We start from the raw sequence: 18700 nt of genomic DNA on the forward strand, positions 1-18700 counted from the left end.
CAAGAAAGGTGAATGACCAGGATATGGGCTGGAACGATAGCGAGTAAGGGAGAGTGAAGCAAAAATAACCAGACAAAACTGTCATGAAAATCAGGCCAGAGAATGTTGCGATAATAATGGGCAGAGTTTCAGAAAAGTGCATGAAAACAGCTGTAGCAACTCATCCCAGGTGCTGCACAAGGAGATCAAAGGGATATTGTCAGAATGTCCACATAATTCCACAGTTTGAATTAGGATTCAGCCGGCCTACTACCTGAATTCAAAATGTTTAAACAGCATATGGAACTAATTGTTTCTTGATTCAGGTGTGTCTGAACCAGACTAGCAAGCCATAAAAATTCACCGAGCAATGGGGAATGAAAGTCTACACAGGCTGAATATGTCAGGATTAACGGCAGAAAAGCCAAAGGACCCCCCAAGGGATATGGACAACATTGGAAGACCTGTTCAGGATCAGGTTAAACTTCCATATTCATCAACTAGAGTTCAGGTAATTTTGACAACAGCCAACAGATTCCATAGACCCCTTCGTCAGCAGATACAGAGAAAAGGGTACGTTCTGTGATTTTTCAAATGCAGAGCTAGCAGACAGGATTATTGAGTTGGTGATTGCATCCACTCCCCTGGAAGCGTTCCAGAAAGATTTGTTAGACAAGCCCAAAATGTATAGCATCGAAGAGCTACTCAAGGGTGGACATAAGTAGGAAGTGATCCTTACAGATCAATGAAACTTACAAGTCCAAAATACAACCCCAATTATTGATGCACTGACGAGAACACCCAAACCTAGCAAGACATGTGGAAGGTGTGGCTTTCTGCATGTACCAAGGAAATGCCCAGCTTTTCATCAATTCTGCAAGGCAAGAGGTAGAAAGGGCCCTTGGCAGCAGCAGTGCATTAGAGCAAAGGCTGATGCAGCTATAAAGAGCCGTGCACTGATCCAAACAGGCCGTACACAACAGCTACCTTTAAGTAATAAGAATGACCATCCAGTATCATGTCAGAAACATACCCATGAGACGACTGGTAAACCAGAAAATGACGATCATGCACACAATGAGATGAAGAATGGTGAATACATATTTCACATTGTCAATCATCATGGAAATTTAAATGCCATCACACCGTCTGACGTGTTTCCAAGATGTGAATTACCTGCCCTGAGGAAGTTGGTAACTATTTATTATTCGCCAAGATTGACACAGGGGCAAGTACTAATATGCTACCCCTGTGAATTCTAATAGACATGTATCCACAGACATGGAAGACTATGGCGAAACCTACCACTGCACAACTCTCAGCATACAACAGGTCACTAATTCTGTCACTGACCTCATCTCCTCTGTAGTTCTTCCCTCCACAGCTTCCAACCTCATAGTCACCCAACCCTGGATGACTGGCTTCTACCTCCTTCCCAAAATCCACAAATAGGACTGCCACTATAGACCAATCGTGTCAGCCGGTTCCTGCCCCACAGAAGTCATTTCTTCCTATTTTGATTCAATTATCTCTCCCCTTGTCCAGTCTCTTTCCACCTACATCCATGATTCCTCTGATGCCCTGCTTCATTTTTTTTTATTCAATTACTTGATGTGGGTTTCGCTGGATGGGCCAATATTTATTGCCCATCCCTAGTTGCCCAGTTCCCTGGCCTTAACCGCTTCCTCTTCACCATGGATGTCTAACCCATTCACACCTCCATCCTCCATCAGGATGGTCTGAGGGCTCTCCGCTTCTTCCTTGAACAGAGGCCCAAACAATTCCCATCCACCACTACTCTCCTCTGTCTGGCTGAACTTGTTCTCTCACTGAACAATTTCTCCTTAAACTCCTCTCACTTCCTCCAAATAAAAGGTGTGGTTATGGGTACCTGCATGGGGCCCAGTTATGCCTGTCTCTTTATAGGGTATGTGGAACATTCCTTGTTCCAGTCCTACTCAGGCCCCCTCCCACAACTCTTTTTTCGGTACATCGATGACTATTTCGGTGCTGCTTCATGCTCTCGTCTGGACCTGGAAAAGTTTAACAATTTTGCTTCCAATTTTCACCCCTCCATCATCTTCATGTGGTCCATCTCCGACATTTCCCTTCCTTTCCTTGACCTCTCTGCCTCCATTTCTGATGACTGTCCACCAATATTCATTACAAGCCCACTGACTCCCACAGCTAGCTCGATTACAGCTCTTCACACCCCGCTTCCTGTAAGGACTCCATCCAATTCTCTCAGTTCCTTCGCCTCCGTCGCATCTGTTCCGATGATGACATTTTTCAAAATGGTGCTTCTGACATGTTTCCCTTCTTCCTTAACTGAAGTTTCCCACCTACTGTGATTGACAGGGCCCTCAACTGTGTCCAGCCCATCTCCTACATCTCTGCCCTCACACCTTCCCCTCCCTTCCAGAACCATGAAAGGCCCTCCTTCTCCTCACCTTTCACCCCACCAGTCTCCACCAACTCCAGCATGATGCCACCACCAAACCCACCTTTCCCTCAACACCCCTGTCGGCATTCCTTAGGCACCATTCCCCCTGAGACATCCTGGTCCACTCCCCCCAATGCCTCCCACGGCACCTTCCTATGCATTCGCAGAAGGTGCAACACCTGCCCCTTTACCTCCCTTCTCTTCACTGCCCAAGGGCCCAAACACTTCTTTCAGGTGAAGCAGCGCTTCACTTGCACTTCCTTCAATTTAGTCTAATGCATTTGCTGCTCCCAATGTGGTCTCCTCTACATCGGAGAGAACAAACGCAGACTGGGTGACCGCTTTGCAGAACACCTTCGGCCTGTCCACAAGCATGACCCAGACCTCCCTGTCGCTTGCCATTTCAACACTCCACACTGCTCTCATGCCCATATGTCTGTCCTTGGCCTGCTGCAATGTTCCAGTGAAGCTCAATGCAAACTGGAAGAACAGCACCTCATCTTTCAGTTAGGCACTTTGTAGCCTTCCAGACTGAATATTGAGTTCAACAACTTCAGATCATGAACTCTCTCCTCCATTCTCACCCTTTTTTATGCCTTTATAAAAATTTATTTTTATTTTTTATCTATTTATCTTTATTTTTATTTATTTTTACTTTTATTCATTCATTCATTGTTTTATCCACTTTTTATTCCCCTTTTTTATCCCTTTTTCTAATCTTTTTTCCCCAAGCACTGCCCCTCCCCCCACCCCACCCCAATAGGGCCATTGGTTACTACTTGTTCCATGTTGTTCACTCAAAGAATGCTCACCCTTGTTCTGTTGTTAACACATTCTGCTTTTTTACTATTATGCCATTATCAGCACCTCCTTTAGCCCTTACCACTACCATTAACACTCCCTTTGTCTTTTTGCCCATGACATCTTTGCCAATCTCCTCTTGGTCCCCAGCTGTCGCTGGCCCTCTATCCAGCTTCACCTGCACCACTACTGTCCGCACTCACCGCCCCCCCCCCCCACCCCCCCCCCCCAACACCCTTAAACAGTATAAATTTTGTTGCATTTCTACTTCTCTTCAGCTCTGAAGAAGTGTCATATGGACACAAAATGTTAAATCTGTTTCTCTCTCCATAGATGCTGCCAGATATGCTGAGTTTTTCCAGAATTTTCTATTTTTATTTCAGATTTCAGCGTCCGCACTATTTTGCTTTTATCTTCCATGTGCAGGTTCCATAGTCCTGGAGTGAGAGTACAAACAATCCTCTTGAGTGTCACAAGTGTTCCACATTGCAGAAACTAAAGGCCCAGAGATTACAATCCTACCTGCACGCTTTGTCCTCAGACTAGTGGCAACCTGTGGAATTAGTCAGACTTTACAAGGCAGGTCAATCTCAGAAACTACTCCTATCACTTCAGTTCATGACCTAACATCAAAATATTCAGAATGTTCCAACAAAATTGGAGGTTTCAAGGGAGCTGCAATATTATGCTTGCAGGAGAATGCAAGTCTGTCAATTGATCGGGTACATTTTGTGCAATACAAATGCTAGCAGCTGCAAGAAGAAACAGCAAAAAGATTCTATACTACAGAAACTGTGTAATCATCATTGAAGGATGGCCTGATTCAATTCAGCATGTCCACGAACACTTGAGATCATCTTGACCTTATTTCGATGGACTGATCATCTCCCAGGGAGAGATTTTTAAAGGCAGGCAGGTCACCAAACTGGAATCTTTGTGACCTTATATTCTTCAACAACTTCATCACTCAGACATGGGCGTAGATTGGATGAGAAATCTCGCAAGAGAGACTATCTATTGGAACAATGAGATTGAAGCTGTTGTCAAGAAGCGCAAGGCAAATCAAGAGCATGTGCCAAATCAGCATAAAGAACTATTGATTCCACATGAAGTTCCTACCCATCATTGGTCCAAAGTCGTATCCAACCTATTTCATATCCATGGCACTGACTTCATCATTATCAACTACTTTACCAAGTACCCCATAACTTGACAATTGCATGATACATCAAGCACAACCGTTGCACACTAAGTGCTACTTTCAGGTTATTTGGTGTGCCTAGATAGATCATTACAGATAACAGCCTTCAATTCATCGGTAAGACATTCAGGATATGTGTGAGAAGTGGGATATCGATCACACTCCATCTTCTCCTCATTACTTTTGATCTGTTGGCCTCTCTGAATGAATGATTCACATGGTGAAATCCCTAATTCTCAAATGTAGACAGACCAAGCAAGATCTACACATTGCAATGTTACATCTAAGAGTGACACCTATTAAGTGCAGCTATTCCATCAGTGGCAGAGCTCATGTTTGGCTGACCTATGCATACCAAACTACAAACTCTTAGTCATTCTGCTCTCTTATAAACTAGAGAACAACGTTTAAAACTGCAGGAGAAGATGACCAACGTGTATGGTAAAAATGCAGATACAGAATTGACAATTTTACAGCTGGGTCACCAAGTTTGCATCCAGGATCCCACAGAAAGCACATGGCAACCAGCAGAGGTGACAAGGATTTGATGGGAACCAAAGTCCTATGAAGTCATTATACACAAAGGCAAAATGGTGAGGTGTAACCAAAGACAACTCAGACCCATTCCAACTCCTCAACCATTTTATAGTCCAATTGCATCGAGGACTAGATCTCAATTACAACCACAGACAACATCCAATCCTGACAATCCCACAGATCACTGTGAGCAAATAAAGAAACCTCCAGGCAAGGTTACCATTACAAGATCTGGGTGTACCAGCAGATTACCTTTACTCTTTAGACTTTCATAGGTTAATCTATTCTGTGTAATGGTAACTAAACACCGGCGTGTATTGTAAATAGTCATATTTCTTGGAAGCAGGGGAAGGTATCTCTAAAATGAAAGGGGCTGTTGTAATATGTTTTCAAGGGTTTAGCATCATGACATCACTATAAGGGAAGAGCGTCATGCAATCCAGTCTTAATTTCACTTTTGCCTGTGAGCAGAACACAGCACTGTTGCTGATGTCTTCAAGCATTCTGCCTACCTATAAATGTTCCCATGTGCCTAGTCTCAGTAAGTGAACACACAATGTGTTTACACAATCCCTTGTGAGCGATTTGTACCTATATTGGTGCCTAAGAATAAAATACTGCAGACGCTGGAAATCTAAAATAAAAATAGAAAATGCCGGAAAAACACAGCAAGTCAGACAGCATCTGTGGAGAGAGAAGCAGAATTAATGGGCTGGATTTTAATTCCAGGTTCCCAATCCTGGCGCCGAGTTGAATTCCAGGTTGGGTACTGGGAACCGCTGGTGGAATGACCCTGGAAGCAATTTTCGAGGAGGTTAGAAGACTAATAGGAGCATTGAGGGAATTCCAGCACCAGCATCAGATGTGGACGTGCCCTCCGAAGAATTCTTTCACATTTTGACCCCGAGCCAGGCAGTCAGCAGCACATGGAGGAGAGTGTGAGAGGAGGATGCTGGGACAGGCAGCAGCACCTAGAGGAGAGTGTGAGAGGAGGACGCTGGCACAGGCAGTCAGCAGCACCTAGAGGAGAGTGTGAGAGGGGGATCCTGGGACAGTCAGCAGCACCTAGAGGAGAGTGTGAGAGGAGGACGCTGGGACAGGCAGTCAGCAGCACCTAGAGGAGAGTGTGAGAGGAGGACCCTGGGACAGTCAGCAGCACCTAGAGGAGAGTGTGAGAGGGGGACCCTGGGACAGTCAGCAGCACCTAGAGGAGAGTGTGAGAGGAGGACGCTGGGACAGGCAGTCAGCAGCACCTAGAGGAGAGAGTGAGAGGAGGACCCTGGGACAGTCAGCAGCACCTAGAGGAGAGTGTGAGAGGAGGACGCTGGGACAGGCAGTCAGCAGCACCTAGAGGAGAGTGTGAGAGGAGGACACTGTGACAGGCAGTCAGCAGCACCTAGAGGAGAGTGTGAGAGGAGGACCCTGGGACAGTCAGCAGCACCTAGAGGAGAGTGTGAGAGGTGGACGCTGGGACAGGCAGTCAGCAGCACCTAGAGGAGACTGTGAGAGGAGGACGCTGGCACAGGCAGTCAGCAGCACCTAGAGGAGAGTGTGAGAGGAGGACGCTGGGACAGGCAGTCAGCAGCACCTAGAGGAGAGTGTGAGAGGAGGACGCTGGGACAGGCAGTCAGCAGCACCTAGAGAAGAGTGTGAGAGGAGGACCCTGGGACAGTCAGCAGCACCTAGAGGAGAGTGTGAGAGGAGGACCCTGGGACAGGCAGCAGCACCTAGAGGAGAGTGTGAGAGGAGGACCCTGGGACAGGCAGCAGCACCTAGAGGAGAGTGTGAGAGGAGGACGCTGGGACAGTCAGCAGCACCTAGAGGAGAGTGTGAGAGGAGGACCCTGGGACAGTCAGCAGCACCTAGAGGAGAGTGTGAGAGGAGGACGCTGGGACAGTCAGCAGCACCTAGAGGAGAGTGTGAGAGGAGGACCCTGGGACAGGCAGCAGCACCTAGAGGAGAGTGTGAGAGGAGGACGCTGGGACAGGCAGTCAGCAGCACCTAGAGGAGAGAGTGAGAGGAGGACCCTGGGACAGTCAGCAGCACCTAGAGGAGAGTGTGAGAGGAGGACCCTGGGACAGACAGTCAGCAGCACCTAGAGGAGAGTGAGAGAGGAGGATCCTGGGACAGGCAGTCAGCAGCACCTAGAGGAGAGTGTGAGAGGAGGACCCTGGAGCAGTCAGTCAGCAGCACCTAGAGGAGAGTGTGAGAGGGGGACCCTGGGACAGTCAGCAGCACCTAGAGGAGAGTGTGAGAGGAGGACGCTGGGACAGGCAGTCAGCAGCACCTAGAGGAGAGAGTGAGAGGAGGGCCCTGGGACAGTCAGCAGCACGTGGAGGAGAGTGTGAGAGGAGGACGCTGGGACAGGCAGTCAGCAGCACCTAGAGGAGAGTGTGAGAGGAGGACCCTGGGACGGTCAGCAGCACCTAGAGGAGAGTGTGAGAGGTGGATGCTGGGACAGGCAGTCAGCAGCACCTAGAGGAGAGTGTGAGAGGAGGACGCTGGCACAGGCAGTCAGCAGCACCTAGAGGAGAGTGTGAGAGGAGGACGCTGGCACAGGCAGTCAGCAGCACCTAGAGAAGAGTGTGAGAGGAGGACGCTGGGACAGGCAGTCAGCAACACCTAGAGTAGAGTGTGAGAGGTGGACGCTGGGACAGGCAGTCAGCAGCACCTAGAGATTAATGTGAGAGGAGGACGCTGGGACAGGCAGTCAGCAGCATATGGAGGAGAGTGTGAGAGGAGGACGCTGGGACAGGCAGTGAGCAGCACCTAGAGGAGAGTGTGAGAGGAGGACCCTGGGACAGGCAGTCAGCAGCACCTAGAGGAGAGTGTGAGAGGAGGACGCTGGGACAGGCAGTCAGCAGCACATGGAGGAGAGTGTGAGAGGAGGATGCTGGGACAGGCAGTCAGCTGCACCTAGAGGAGAGTGTGAGAGGAGGACGCTGGAACAGGCAGTCAGCAGCACCTAGAGATTAATGTGAGAGGAGGAAACTGGCACAGGCAGTCAGCAGCACCTAGAGGAGAGTGTGAGAGGAGGACGCTGGGACAGGAAGTCAGCAGCACCTAGAGGAGAGTGTGAGAGGAGGACGCTGGCACAGGCAGTCAGCAGCACCTAGAGAAGAGAGTGAGAGGAGGATGCTGGGACAGGCAGTCAGCAGCACCTAGAGGAGAGAGTGAGAGGAGGACGCTAGGAAAGGCAGTCAGCAGCACCTAGAGAAGAGTGTGAGAGGTGGACGCTGGGACAGGCAGTCAGCAACACCTAGAGGAGAGTGTGAGAGGAGGACGCTGGGACAGGCAGTCAGCAGCACCTAGAGGAGAGTGTGAGAGGAGGGCGCAGGGACAGGCAGTCAGCAGCACCTAGAGGAGAGTGTGAGAGGAGGACGCTGGGACAGGCAGACAGCAGCACCTAGAGGAGAGTGTGAGAGGAGGACCCTGGGACAGACAGTCAGCAGCACCTAGAGGAGAGTGTGAGAGGAGGACCCTGGGACAGACAGTCAGCAGCACCTAGAGGAGAGTGTGAGAGGAGGATCCTGGGGCAGTCAGCAGCACCTAGAGGAGAGTGTGAGAGGAGGACCCTGGAACAGGCAGTCAGCAGCACCTAGAGGAGAGTGTGAGAGGAGGGCCCTGGGACAGTCAGCAGCACCTAGAGGAGAGTGTGAGAGGAGGACGCTGGGACAGGCAGCAGCACCTAGAGGAGAGTGTGAGAGGAGGACCCTGGGACAGTCAGCAGCACCTAGAGGAGAGTGTGAGAGGAGGACCCTGGGACAGGCAGTCAGCAGCACCTAGAGGAGAGTGTGAGAGGAGTACCCTGGGACAGTCAGCAGCACCTAGAGGAGAGTGTGAGAGGAGGACGCTGGGACAGTCAGCAGCACCTAGAGGAGAGAGTGAGAGGAGGACCCTGGGACAGTCAGCAGCACCTAGAGGAGAGTGTGAGAGGAGGACGCTGGGACAGTCAGCAGCACCTAGAGGAGAGTGTGAGAGGAGGACCCTGGGACAGGCAGCAGCACCTAGAGGAGAGTGTGAGAGGAGGACGCTGGGACAGGCAGTCAGCAGCACCTAGAGGAGAGAGTGAGAGGAGGACCCTGGGACAGTCAGCAGCACCTAGAGGAGAGTGTGAGAGGAGGACCCTGGGACAGACAGTCAGCAGCACCTAGAGGAGAGTGTGAGAGGAGGACCCTGGGACAGACAGTCAGCAGCACATGGAGGAGAGTGTGAGAGGAGGAAACTGGCACAGGCAGTCAGCAGCACCTAGAGGAGAGTGTGAGAGGAGGACGCTGGGACAGGCAGTCAGCAGCACCTAGAGGAGAGCGTGAGAGGAGGACGCTGGCACAGGCAGTCAGCAGCACCTAGAGAAGAGAGTGAGAGGAGGATGCTGGGACAGGCAGTCAGCAGCAACTAGAGGAGAGTGTGAGAGGAGGATGCTGGGACAGGCAGTCAGCAGCACCTAGAGGAGAGAGTGAGAGGAGGACGCTAGGACAGGCAGTCAGCAGCACCTAGAGAAGAGTGTGAGAGGTGGACGCTGGGACAGGCAGTCAGCAACACCTAGAGGAGAGTGTGAGAGGAGGACGCTGGGACAGGCAATCAGCAGCACCTAGAGGAGAGTGTGAGAGGAGGGCGCAGGGACAGGCAGTCAGCAGCACCTAGAGGAGAGAGTGAGAGGAGGACGCTGGGACAGGCAGACAGCAGCACCTAGAGGAGAGTGTGAGAGGAGGACCCTGGGACAGACAGTCAGCAGCACCTAGAGGAGAGTGTGAGAGGAGGACCCTGGGACAGGCAGTCAGCAGCACCTAGAGATTAATGTGAGAGGAGGATGCTGGGACAGGCAGTCAGCAGCATATGGAGGAGAGTGTGAGAGGAGGACGCTGGGACAGGCAGTCAGCAGCACCTAGAGGAGAGTGTGAGAGGAGGACCCTGGGACAGGCAGTCAGCAGCACATGGAGGAGAGTGTGAGAGGAGGACGCTGGGACAGGCAGTCAGCAGCACCTAGAGGAGAGTGTGAGAGGAGGACCCTGGGACAGTCAGCAGCACCTAGAGGAGAGTGTGAGAGGAGGACCCTGGGACAGTCAGCAGCACCTAGAGGAGAGTGTGAGAGGAGGACGCTGGGACAGTCAGCAGCACCTAGAGGAGAGTGTGAGAGGAGGACCCTGGGACAGGCAGCAGCACCTAGAAGAGAGTGTGAGAGGAGGACGCTGGGACAGGCAGTCAGCAGCACCTAGAGGAGAGAGTGAGAGGAGGACCCTGGGACAGTCAGCAGCACCTAGAGGAGAGTGTGAGAGGAGGACCCTGGGACAGACAGTCAGCAGCACCTAGAGGAGAGTGTGAGAGGAGGATCCTGGGACAGACAGTCAGCAGCACCTAGAGAAGAGTGTGAGAGGAGGACCCTGGGACAGTCAGCAGCACCTAGAGGAGAGTGAGAGAGGAGGACCCTGGGACAGACAGTCAGCAGCACCTAGAGGAGAGTGTGAGAGGGGGATCCTGGGACAGTCAGCAGCACCTAGGGGAGAGTGTGAGATGGGGACCCTGGGACAGTCAGCAGCACCTAGAGGAGAGTGTGAGAGGAGGACCCTGGGACAGTCAGTCAGCAGCACCTAGAGGAGAGTGTGAGAGGGGGACCCTGGGACAGTCAGCAGCACCTAGAGGAGAGTGTGAGAGGAGGACGCTGGGACAGGCAGTCAGCAGCACCTAGAGGAGAGAGTGAGAGGAGGACCCTGGGACAGTCAGCAGCACCTAGAGGAGAGTGTGAGAGGAGGACGCTGGGACAGGCAGTCAGCAGCACCTAGAGGAGAGTGTGAGAGGAGGACACTGTGACAGGCAGTCAGCAGCACCTAGAGGAGAGTGTGAGAGGAGGATCCTGGGACAGACAGTCAGCAGCACCTAGAGGAGAGTGTGAGAGGAGGACCCTGGGACAGGCAGTCAGCAGCACCTAGAGGAGAGTGTGAGAGGAGGACCCTGGGACAGGCAGTCAGCAGCACATGGAGGAGAGTGTGAGAGGAGGACGCTGGGACAGGCAGTCAGCAGCACATGGAGGAGAGTGTGAGAGGAGGACCCTGGGACAGACAGTCAGCAGCACCTAGAGGAGAGTGTGAGAGGAGGATCCTGGGGCAGTCAGCAGCACCTAGAGGAGAGTGTGAGAGGAGGACCCTGGAACAGGCAGTCAGCAGCACCTAGAGGAGAGTGTGAGAGGAGGACGCTGGGAGAGTCAGCAGCACCTAGAGGAGAGTGTGAGAGGAGGACCCTGGGACAGGCAGCAGCACCTAGAGGAGAGTGTGAGAGGAGGACGCTGGGACAGGCAGTCAGCAGCACCTAGAGGAGAGAGTGAGAGGAGGACCCTGGGACAGTCAGCAGCACCTAGAGGAGAGTGTGAGAGGAGGACCCTGGGACAGACAGTCAGCAGCACCTAGAGGAGAGTGTGAGAGGAGGATCATGGGACAGACAGTCAGCAGCACCTAGAGGAGAGTGTGAGAGGAGGACCCTGGGACAGTCAGCAGCACCTAGAGGAGAGTGAGAGAGGAGGACCCTGGGACAGACAGTCAGCAGCACCTAGAGGAGAGTGTGAGAGGAGGACCCTGGGACAGTCAGCAGCACCTAGGGGAGAGTGTGAGAGGGGGACCCTGGGACAGTCAGCAGCACCTAGAGGAGAGTGTGAGAGGAGGACCCTGGGACAGGCAGTCAGCAGCACCTAGAGGAGAGTGTGAGAGGAGGAACCTGGGACAGTCAGCAGCACCTAGAGGAGATTGTGAGAGGTGGACGCTGGGACAGGCAGTCAGCAGCACCTAGAGGAGAGTGTGAGAGGAGGACGCTGGGACAGGCAGCAGCACCTAGAGGAGAGTGTGAGAGGAGGACCCTGGGGCAGGCAGCAGCAACTAGAGGAGAGTGTGAGAGGAGGACCCTGGGACAGGCAGCAGCAACTAGAGGAGAGTGTGAGAGGAGGACCCTGGGACAGTCAGCAGCACCTAGAGGAGAGTGTGAGAGGAGGACCCTGGGACAGTCAGCAGCACCTAGGGGAGAGTGTGAGAGGAGGAAACTGGGACAGTCAGCAGCACCTAGAGGAGATTGTGAGAGGTGGACGCTGGGACAGGCAGTCAGCAGCACCTAGAGGAGAGTGTGAGAGGAGGACGCTGGGACAGGCAGCAGCACCTAGAGGAGAGTGTGAGAGGAGGACCCTGGGGCAGGCAGCAGCAACTAGAGGAGAGTGTGAGAGGAGGACCCTGGGACAGGCAGCAGCAACTAGAGGAGAGTGTGAGAGGAGGACCCTGGGACAGTCAGCAGCACCTAGAGGAGAGTGTGAGAGGAGGACCCTGGGACAGTCAGCAGCACCTAGGGGAGAGTGTGAGAGGGGGACCCTGGGACAGTCAGCAGCACCTAGAGGAGAGTGTGAGAGGAGGACCCTGGGACAGTCAGTCAGCAGCACCTAGAGGAGAGTGTGAGAGGGGGACCCTGGGACAGTCAGCAGCACCTAGAGGAGAGTGTGAGAGGAGGACGCTGGGACAGGCAGTCAGCAGCACTTAGAGGAGAGAGTGAGAGGAGGACCCTGGGACAGTCAGCAGCACCTAGAGGAGAGTGTGAGAGGAGGACGCTGGGACAGGCAGTCAGCAGCACCTAGAGGAGAGTGTGAGAGGAGGACACTGTGACAGGCAGTCAGCAGCACCTAGAGGAGCGTGTGAGAGGAGAACCCTGGGACAGACAGTCAGCAGCACCTAGAGGAGAGTGTGAGAGGAGGACCCTGGGACAGTCAGCAGCACCTAGAGGAGAGTGTGAGAGGAGGACGCTGGGACAGACAGTCAGCAGCACCTAGAGGAGAGTGTGAGAGGAGGACCCTGGGACAGTCAGCAGCACCTAGAGGAGAGTGTGAGAGGAGGACGCTGGGACAGGCAGTCAGCAGCACATGGAGGAGAGTGTGAGAGGAGGATGCTGGGACAGGCAGTCAGCTGCACCTAGAGGAGAGTGTGAGAGGAGGACGCTGGCACAGGCAGTCAGCAGCACCTAGAGGAGAGTGTGAGAGGAGGACGCTGGGACAGGCAGTCAGCAGCACCTAGAGGAGAGTGTGAGAGGAGGACCCTGGGACAGGCAGTCAGCACCTAGAGGAGAGTGTGAGAGGAGGATGCTGGGACAGGCAATAGCAACTAGAGGAGAGTGTGAGAGGAGGACGCTGGGACAGGCAGTCAGCAGCACCTAGAGAAGAGTGTGAGAGGAGGACGCTGGGACAGGCAGTCAGCAGCACCTAGAGGAGAGTGTGAGAGGAGGACCCTGGGACAGGCAGTCAGCAGCACCTAGAGGAGAGTGTGAGAGGAGGAACCTGGGACAGTCAGCAGCACCTAGAGGAGATTGTGAGAGGTGGACGCTGGGACAGGCAGTCAGCAGCACCTAGAGGAGAGTGTGAGAGGAGGACGCTGGGACAGGCAGCAGCACCTAGAGGAGAGTGTGAGAGGAGGACCCTGGGGCAGGCAGCAGCAACTAGAGGAGAGTGTGAGAGGAGGACCCTGGGACAGGCAGCAGCAACTAGAGGAGAGTGTGAGAGGAGGACCCTGGGACAGTCAGCAGCACCTAGAGGAGAGTGTGAGAGGAGGACCCTGGGACAGTCAGCAGCACCTAGGGGAGAGTGTGAGAGGAGGAACCTGGGACAGTCAGCAGCACCTAGAGGAGATTGTGAGAGGTGGACGCTGGGACAGGCAGTCAGCAGCACCTAGAGGAGAGTGTGAGAGGAGGACCCTGGGACAGTCAGCAGCACCTAGAGGAGAGTGTCAGAGGAGGACCCTGGGACAGTCAGCAGCACCTAGGGGAGAGTGTGAGAGGGGGACCCTGGGACAGTCAGCAGCACCTAGAGGAGAGTGTGAGAGGAGGACCCTGGGACAGTCAGTCAGCAGCACCTAGAGGAGAGTGTGAGAGGGGGACCCTGGGACAGTCAGCAGCACCTAGAGGAGAGTGTGAGAGGAGGACGCTGGGACAGGCAGTCAGCAGCACTTAGAGGAGAGAGTGAGAGGAGGACCCTGGGACAGTCAGCAGCACCTAGAGGAGAGTGTGAGAGGAGGACAATGTGACAGGAGGTCAGCAGCACCTAGAGGAGAGTGTGAGAGGAGGATCCTGGGACAGACAGTCAGCAGCACCTAGAGGAGAGTGTGAGAGGAGGACCCTGGGACAGGCAGTCAGCAGCACCTAGAGGAGAGTGTGAGAGGAGGACCCTGGGACAGGCAGTCAGCAGCACTTAGAGGAGAGAGTGAGAGGAGGACCCTGGGACAGTCAGCAGCACCTAGAGGAGAGTGTGAGAGGAGGACACTGTGACAGGCAGTCAGCAGCACCTAGAGGAGAGTGTGAGAGGAGGATCCTGGGACAGACAGTCAGCAGCACCTAGAGGAGAGTGTGAGAGGAGGACCCTGGGACAGGCAGTCAGCAGCACCTAGAGGAGAGTGTGAGAGGAGGACCCTGGGACAGGCAGTCAGCAGCACATGGAGGAGAGTGTGAGAGGAGGACGCTGGGACAGGCAGTCAGCAGCACATGGAGGAGAGTGTGAGAGGAGGATGCTGGGACAGGCAGTCAGCTGCACCTAGAGGAGAGTGTGAGAGGAGGACGCTGGCACAGGCAGTCAGCAGCACCTAGAGATTAATGTGAGAGGAGGAAACTGGCACAGGCAGTCAGCAGCACCTAGAGGAGAGTGTGAGAGGAGGACGCTGGGACACTCAGTCAGCAGCACCTAGAGGAGAGCGTGAGAGGAGGACGCTGGCACAGGCAGTCAGCAGCACCTAGAGAAGAGAGTGAGAGGAGGATGCTGGGACAGGCAGTCAGCAGCAACTAGAGGAGAGTGTGAGAGGAGGATGCTGGGACAGGCAGTCAGCAGCACCTAGAGGAGAGAGTGAGAGGAGGACGCTAGGACAGGCAGTCAGCAGCACCTAGAGGAGAGTGTGAGAGGAGGATCCTGGGGCAGTCAGCAGCACCTAGAGGAGAGTGTGAGAGGAGGACCCTGGAACAGGCAGTCAGCAGCACCTAGATGAGAGTGTGAGAGGAGGACCCTGGAACAGGCAGTCAGCAGCACCTAGAGGAGAGTGTGAGAGGAGGGCCCTGGGACAGTCAGCAGCACCTAGAGGAGAGTGTGAGAGGAGGACGCTGGGACAGGCAGCAGCACCTAGAGGAGAGTGTGAGAGGAGGACCCTGGGACAGTCAGCAGCACCTAGAGGAGAGTGTGAGAGGAGGACCCTGGGACAGGCAGTCAGCAGCACCTAGAGGAGAGTGTGAGAGGAGGACCCTGGGACAGTCAGCAGCACCTAGAGGAGAGTGTGAGAGGAGGACGCTGGGACAGTCAGCAGCACCTAGAGGAGAGTGTGAGAGGAGGACCCTGGGACAGTCAGCAGCACCTAGAGGAGAGTGTGAGAGGAGGACGCTGGGACAGTCAGCAGCACCTAGAGGAGAGTGTGAGAGGAGGACCCTGGGACAGGCAGCAGCACCTAGAGGAGAGTGTGAGAGGAGGACGCTGGGACAGGCAGTCAGCAGCACCTAGAGGAGAGAGTGAGAGGAGGACCCTGGGACAGTCAGAAGCACCTAGAGGAGAGTGTGAGAGGAGGACCCTGGGACAGACAGTCAGCAGCACCTAGAGGAGAGTGTGAGAGGAGGATCCTGGGACAGACAGTCAGCAGCACCTAGAGGAGAGTGTGAGAGGAGGACCCTGGGACAGTCAGCAGCACCTAGAGGAGAGTGAGAGAGGAGGACCCTGGGACAGACAGTCAGCAGCACCTAGAGGAGAGTGTGAGAGGAGGACCCTGGGACAGTCAGCAGCACCTAGGGGAGAGTGTGAGAGGGGGACCCTGGGACAGTCAGCAGCACCTAGAGGAGAGTGTGAGAGGAGGACCCTGGGACAGGCAGTCAGCAGCACCTAGAGGAGAGTGTGAGAGGAGGAACCTGGGACAGTCAGCAGCACGTAGAGGAGATTGTGAGAGGTGGACGCTGGGACAGGCAGTCAGCAGCACCTAGAGGAGAGTGTGAGAGGAGGACCCTGGGACAGTCAGCAGCACCTAGAGGAGAGTGTGAGAGGAGGACGCTGGGACAGACAGTCAGCAGCACCTAGAGGAGAGTGTGAGAGGAGGACCCTGGGACAGTCAGCAGCACCTAGAGGAGAGTGTGAGAGGAGGACGCTGGGACAGGCAGTCAGCAGCACATGGAGGAGAGTGTGAGAGGAGGATGCTGGGACAGGCAGTCAGCTGCACCTAGAGGAGAGTGTGAGAGGAGGACGCTGGCACAGGCAGTCAGCAGCACCTAGAGGAGAGTGTGAGAGGAGGACGCTGGGACAGGCAGTCAGCAGCACCTAGAGGAGAGTGTGAGAGGAGGACCCTGGGACAGGCAGTCAGCACCTAGAGGAGAGTGTGAGAGGAGGATGCTGGGACAGGCAGCAGCAACTAGAGGAGAGTGTGAGAGGAGGACGCTGGGACAGGCAGTCAGCAGCACCTAGAGAAGAGTGTGAGAGGAGGACGCTGGGACAGGCAGTCAGCAGCACCTAGACGAGAGTGTGAGAGGAGGACCCTGGGACAGGCAGTCAGCAGCACCTAGAGGAGAGTGTGAGAGGAGGACGCTGGGACAGGCAGTCAGCAGCACCTAGAGGAGAGTGTGAGAGGAGGACGCTGGGACAGGCAGTCAGCAGCACCTAGAGGAGAGTGTGAGAGGAGGACGCTGGGACAGGCAGCAGCACCTAGAGGAGAGTGTGAGAGGAGGACGCTGGGACAGACAGTCAGCAGCACCTAGAGGAGCGTGTGAGAGGAGGACCCTGGGACAGACAGTCAGCAGCACCTAGAGGAGAGTGTGAGAGGAGGACCCTGGGACAGTCAGCAGCACCTAGAGGAGAGTGTGAGAGGAGGACGCTGGGACAGACAGTCAGCAGCACCTAGAGGAGAGTGTGAGAGGAGGACCCTGGGACAGTCAGCAGCACCTAGAGGAGAGTGTGAGAGGAGGACGCTGGGACAGGCAGTCAGCAGCACATGGAGGAGAGTGTGAGAGGAGGATGCTGGGACAGGCAGTCAGCTGCACCTAGAGGAGAGTGTGAGAGGAGGACGCTGGCACAGGCAGTCAGCAGCACCTAGAGGAGAGTGTGAGAGGAGGACGCTGGGACAGGCAGTCAGCAGCACCTAGAGGAGAGTGTGAGAGGAGGACACTGTGACAGGCAGTCAGCAGCACCTAGAGGAGAGTGTGAGAGGAGGATCCTGGGACAGACAGTCAGCAGCACCTAGAGGAGAGTGTGAGAGGAGGACCCTGGGACAGGCAGTCAGCAGCACCTAGAGGAGAGTGTGAGAGGAGGACCCTGGGACAGGCAGTCAGCAGCACATGGAGGAGAGTGTGAGAGGAGGACGCTGGGACAGGCAGTCAGCAGCACATGGAGGAGAGTGTGAGAGGAGGATGCTGGGACAGGCAGTCAGCTGCACCTAGAGTAGAGTGTGAGAGGAGGACGCTGGCACAGGCAGTCAGCAGCACCTAGAGATTAATGTGAGAGGAGGAAACTGGCACAGGCAGTCAGCAGCACCTAGAGGAGAGTGTGAGAGGAGGACGCTGGGACAGGCAGTCAGCAGCACCTAGAGGAGAGCGTGAGAGGAGGACGCTGGCACAGGCAGTCAGCAGCACCTAGAGAAGAGAGTGAGAGGAGGATGCTGGGACAGGCAGTCAGCAGCAACTAGAGGAGAGTGTGAGAGGAGGATGCTGGGACAGGCAGTCAGCAGCACCTAGAGGAGAGAGTGAGAGGAGGACGCTAGGACAGGCAGTCAGCAGCACCTAGAGGAGAGTGTGAGAGGAGGATCCTGGGGCAGTCAGCAGCACCTAGAGGAGAGTGTGAGAGGAGGACCCTGGAACAGGCAGTCAGCAGCACCTAGATGAGAGTGTGAGAGGAGGACCCTGGAACAGGCAGTCAGCAGCACCTAGAGGAGAGTGTGAGAGGAGGGCCCTGGGACAGTCAGCAGCACCTAGAGGAGAGTGTGAGAGGAGGACGCTGGGACAGGCAGCAGCACCTAGAGGAGAGTGTGAGAGGAGGACCCTGGGACAGTCAGCAGCACCTAGAGGAGAGTGTGAGAGGAGGACCCTGGGACAGGCAGTCAGCAGCACCTAGAGGAGAGTGTGAGAGGAGGACCCTGGGACAGTCAGCAGCACCTAGAGGAGAGTGTGAGAGGAGGACCCTGGGACAGTCAGCAGCACCTAGAGGAGAGTGTGAGAGGAGGACCCTGGGACAGTCAGCAGCACCTAGAGGAGAGTGTGAGAGGAGGACGCTGGGACAGTCAGCAGCACCTAGAGGAGAGTGTGAGAGGAGGACCCTGGGACAGGCAGCAGCACCTAGAGGAGAGTGTGAGAGGAGGACGCTGGGACAGGCAGTCAGCAGCACCTAGAGGAGAGAGTGAGAGGAGGACCCTGGGACAGTCAGCAGCACCTAGAGGAGAGTGTGAGAGGAGGACCCTGGGACAGACAGTCAGCAGCACCTAGAGGAGAGTGTGAGAGGAGGATCCTGGGACAGACAGTCAGCAGCACCTAGAGGAGAGTGTGAGAGGAGGACCCTGGGACAGTCAGCAGCACCTAGAGGAGAGTGAGAGAGGAGGACCCTGGGACAGACAGTCAGCAGCACCTAGAGGAGAGTGTGAGAGGAGGACCCTGGGACAGTCAGCAGCACCTAGGGGAGAGTGTGAGAGGAGGACCCTGGGACAGTCAGCAGCACCTAGAGGAGAGTGTGAGAGGAGGACCCTGGGACAGGCAGTCAGCAGCACCTAGAGGAGAGTGTGAGAGGA

Source organism: Carcharodon carcharias, chromosome 26, assembly GCF_017639515.1.
Source record: "Carcharodon carcharias isolate sCarCar2 chromosome 26, sCarCar2.pri, whole genome shotgun sequence".
NCBI classification, from domain to species: Eukaryota; Metazoa; Chordata; class Chondrichthyes; order Lamniformes; family Lamnidae; genus Carcharodon; species Carcharodon carcharias.